This window comes from Ochotona princeps, chromosome 6 (assembly GCF_030435755.1).
Source record: "Ochotona princeps isolate mOchPri1 chromosome 6, mOchPri1.hap1, whole genome shotgun sequence".
NCBI lineage: Eukaryota > Metazoa > Chordata > Mammalia > Lagomorpha > Ochotonidae > Ochotona > Ochotona princeps.
The window spans coordinates 6,944,251-6,949,151 of record NC_080837.1 but is presented as its reverse complement, the minus strand read 5'-3'; the positions used below and the strand labels follow the sequence as shown (position 1 = coordinate 6,949,151).

General features: G+C 45.3%; 1 non-coding gene across 1 annotated transcript; it reads right to left on the bottom strand.

The window, feature by feature from the left end:
• Nucleotides 1-4,081: 4,081 nt before the first annotated feature.
• Nucleotides 4,082-4,208, bottom strand: LOC118759364 (small Cajal body-specific RNA 15). Its single transcript, XR_004996156.1, has one exon. It is a non-coding gene; the product is annotated as a small Cajal body-specific RNA 15 (non-coding RNA).
• Between the last annotated feature and the right edge of the window lie 693 nt (nucleotides 4,209-4,901).

Here is a 4,901-nt window from a genome sequence, read left to right as displayed (position 1 = left end):
CCTCCTCCCCTCCAGCCCTCACTTCTGAGCTGGCTTCACTTGGCCCCCAAGCCCCACGTGCCCTACATCATTTCTGTGGACTGGTGTGCTAGCACTCATTTCACCCATACTGGATTCCAGACCTGAGTACTGCTATCTCCGGGATACCAGGGTGGTCACGATCAGGCTCAGCTGGAGGAAGGCTCAGGCTGTACAGACCCAATGGCCTCCCAGGCTACTGATCCGTGTCTATTTAGGAATGCTGTAGGATACAAAATCAATTAAACATCAGTGGCTTTTTTTATATACCAATAAAAAATTGTAGAAAATAGCAAGAGAGCTATCCCATGCACAGTTACCCAAAAGAATAATCCCTAGTAATGAATCTGATCAAGGAAGTAAATGATCTTTTCAATGAAAATTACAAACACTGGTCAAAGAAACTGAGGACACCAAAAACCAGGAAATACCCCAAGAGTAAAGGCAGCAAGTACAGACAGATGGGAAACTAATAAGTGTCTGTCTAGCAACCAATCAACAGAGCAAACACGAAAATACTACCAACTGTTCATCCAACAGAGGACTAACTCCCAGAATCTATAACCAACAGGGGCAAAAAATCCAATTAAAAAACAAGGGTGAGGCCCGGCGCAATAGCGTGGTGGTTAAAATCCTCGCCTTACAAGTGCTGGGATCCCATGTGGGCACCAGTTCTAATCCCAGCAGCACCCCCAACTTCCCATCCAGCTCCCTGCTTGTGGCCTGGGAGAGCAGTCAAGGACAGCCCGTAGCCTTGGGACCCTGAACCCACCTGGGAGACCTGGAAGAGCTCCTGACTCCTGGCTTCGGATCGGCACAGCACTGGCTGTTGCGGTCTCTTGGGGAGTGAACCATCAAACAGAAGACCTTCCTCTCTGTCTCTGTCTTTCCAATAAAAATAAATAAATCTTTAAAAAAAAAAAAAACCAAGGATGCACGACTGGAAGAGACATTTCTCAATACATACGAATGGCCAGAAAGCATTCTGGGAAAATGCTGAAGACCACCAATCATCAGGAAAATGTGAGCCCAAGCCAGGGGAGCTAGCATCTCCCCCAGCAGAAAGGCCATCAGAGCGCGAATCCCCACGGGTGAGGATGCAGATAAAGGGGGATCCCCACAGAAGGCTGTAAACTGCATGGCCAACAGTTTGTGGAGTTCCCTCAGAAAACTCTTAACAGCACCCCCCTGGGATCCCTTCACCCTGCTGCTGAAAGGAAACCCAAGGGAACAGAACGCACCTGCCAGAGACAGTTGTACTCTGCAGCTCTGCTCATGATTCTGCGATGCAGAATCAACCAAGATGTCCATCAGCAGATGAAGCAATAGAGAAATCCAGTCTACTACACAATCCAATGTCACCTGCCACTAAAGAAGAGTGAAATTCTGTCACTTGCAGTAACACGGATGAAACTGAAGGACAGTGCACTAGTGAAATAAGCCACAGATAAATACTGCATGTCTCTCTCTTGTTTGTTCTCCAAGTAGAGAATAATAGAGTTTGGGCAGAGTATCAGGGAGGGAGGGGGAGAGGGAAGAGAGGGTGGTCCAGGACTGCAGGGGAGCAGGTGAGTGAATGCACAACAGGGTAACTGTGTAGAAAGGATTGAGTGTCTCTAACACAATGAAATGAAATCTGACAGGAATCCCAGTAAGTATGGTGCACATGTGCAAAACATCATACTACACCCCAGAAATACAAACAACTATTCTGGGTCAATTAAAAATATATTTTAAAAATGGTCTTGTTTTTCCAGTACATTCTGACACACCAGAACACCTCTCTACCATCTCCTACCACGCTCTGCCTCTTGATGCAAACAGCAGCTCAGATTCCTAACTAACCCCCCGACCCCTGGCAGTCTAGAATCGAGTAGCTCCCACACACGAGCATGCCCGCCTTGCCAAGCTGGGTCACTTCCTCTGATACAGGACTAATATAGCAGCTGTGAGCAAAGAAATGGGTCCAAATATAAACAAGACACACGTGTGTGCAGATTCAAATCTGCCCTCTGCTCGCTCCTACCAAGCAGGAAACAGGGTATGGCAGAAAAGGCAGGTTTCAATCAGGCTTTATGGAGTATTTCTTTTTTTATTATTATTATTTTGCATTATGTGACAGTTTCATAGGCTCTGGGAAACCCCCCATCTCTCCCCTCCCCCCTGGTGGATTCCTCCACCTTGATGCAGTATTACAGTTCAAATTCAATCAAGATTCTTTCCTTGCAAACATATACCAAGCATAGAGTCCAGCTACTTATTATCCAGATGGGTTGAACAGTTTCTTGGGAGACCATTTCTGGTCCGAAGTTAGAGCTGGTAGAATATCATCCCAGTCAATTAAGAGTCCCAATATAACATCAACAGCAATTTGCAATATTATGGAACTGGCATGGTTTTGAGTAACCAGTATGCTAAAAAAAAAAAAAAAAAAAAAAAAAAAAAAAAAAAAAGCAAGTCCTAACCATAACCTATGATTAGCTCATTGACATTTCAATTTTAGTTTATATTCAGGACTGGCTGCTATATACCTTAAAATGGCTATAAGGTACCATTCAGCTGTCTCGCGTCTATTTCATTTTAGTATTTAGCCATTTGTTGTGTTGAAGTATAATTTTGCTGATCTTGGCAGATTTTAGGATAATCTAGACTGGCTTGTAACTCTAACAACATATTTGTCGACATTTAAGGTGCAGAACACATTTGGGGGGGGTGCAGGAAAATGCTCAACACCATGGTGAGGAGTGACTAATCTTTGTGTCCCACCCAGCGAGGCATGAGCCAATCCACGCCAGCTCTTTCCTATCAGATTTCAAACTCTACTTTCTGTTGTTTGTCTATTTATTTTAGGTTTTTTTAGTTTGTATGATTGTTTGTTTGCTGTGAGGGGTTTTCGAAGTGATCCCGATGGTCATTGCGAGGGAGGGCAGGGGTCCAGAGGTGGAGCCAGGCTCGGACCAGAGAAAGCTCTCCTCCCTGGTCCCGAAGGACATTTATTGTTCTTCTGTTTCTGCGGACTGCTCAGGGCTTTTATGGAGTATTTCGAATGTAACAGGAACACGGGTGAATGGCTAGAAACACCACACCTATAAGGTTTTCACAAAAATTTTATTTGACCAAGAAAACACTGTCTAGAACTGTCAGACATGAAGACCCGCTTAATTCAGAAAAGGCAGATGACGTAACTTGGAGCATGACAACTATTTAGCATAAAGAACCTTTATTTAAACATTTTTCTTCTCTTCTACAAAAAAGAAAACACAAGTCTAAAACAGAACCAAACAAAACTTTATTTTTTGTCACATACTCCAATCCCGTCCAACCCCACCAACAAGCTGCTGAAAGGAAGGGGGCAGGATTTACCTTCTGAAGGTCATGTTCACCTGAGACCTGCTGACAAATCTGCCAAAAGAGAAAACATTTTTTTAAAAATCAGAACTTTGTGACAATTCCTGAAAATGGGCAGTTAAAAAACAAAGTACAATAAAAAGCAGCTGTCAGTCCCCGTTCTTCCCCGAGATGTACCACTGAGCACAACACTCTGTAAGCTCTGCCTTCCCCTCCCAAAGCAGAAACGGCGCAGGGCATCAACCACAGGGTCTGTGTAGGCTAACATCAAGTGGGTTGTCTTTTAGTTGGAAAACAAAGTGACTTCCTTCCTGTTGAAGGTGGGGACAATACATGTTCACTTGCACATATCCAACAGAGTATTCCTGAAGCTCTGGTCATCCAGAGGGCAGCGAGGCCTTTTGCTTCCTGCCTCTCATCCTCCAGGACGTACTGCACTTCTCAGCTCTCTCACCCAAGTTGCCCACAGCCCAGGGCACTAGGAGATGGCATCCTGGAAGCCAGGCTGGTCTCCAGGCAGGGAGGAAGGCCACTGGACATCTCTGGGCTCCACGAAGACCACAGCCTGGAGCAGCTCTCTTCCTCCACTCACCTTCTCCAGTTTCTAGTTACCTTCCTATTGGTTATCAGAGTAAAACGCTCGCAACCCCACAATCCCCACCTTTAAAGACACAGCTGCTTTCCACGTAGCGAAACACCAGAGCAGTGTACACTTGGCTGTTGGTAGATAAGTAGGTCTTGAAATCACTTTGCCAACAAGACCTGTTCTATCTACCTTTTCATTTAGGAGGCTAAAGGCAGAGTCAGCTTGACTTCAAGGACTCTGTTTTCTTAGTCTCCAGAAGAACCTGACCGAGTCTGGTTTTCACAACACGGCCCGTGAATGTGGTAAGGCATTACAGGGACCTATCACCTTAAGCTTAGCGAGATCTGAACTCCTTACATAACCAACTTCAATGGAAGAGTGTCATCTGGGATGAAAACGGACAGCCTGTGTCTCCCCCGTCACTAAGAATTCTCCGGAAGGAGTGTGACCATGACCTGTGACGATGACCGCTCGTTATTTTGGAGTTGTGATAGGACAGTTGCTGGTGTCGTCCACAACATCGCAGTGGACCGTTTCACTGCTTGTTTTCTGCTGTCACCAACTTCCCTCCACCATCAAGCCCCACTCACTGGTTAACTCATTTTTCTTCATTTTCCCAGATTTTGATTCAGGTTTTTCTACTCTATTTTCACGTATTCAAATCCTGGTAGACTCAAACTATTGTTTACCTGTGCAAAATAAACCGCTTGCAGCAGGTTCAAACAGCAGGCAGCTGCTCGGACACAGCCAACGAGAATGCTCTAGTAGCATGAACTTCAGCTCTTGCCCTTTCCCATGTCTGTCACTTAGGAAACGCAGTAAGAAATGTCCTCAGGTTCAAACAGACTGGACAGGAATACAAGCCACTCACTGAGAAAACACCAGTCAGTAACACTGAAGCACCTTCCCAGCTGTGCACATTAACAAGGCACAACAGAGTTTTTTTAGA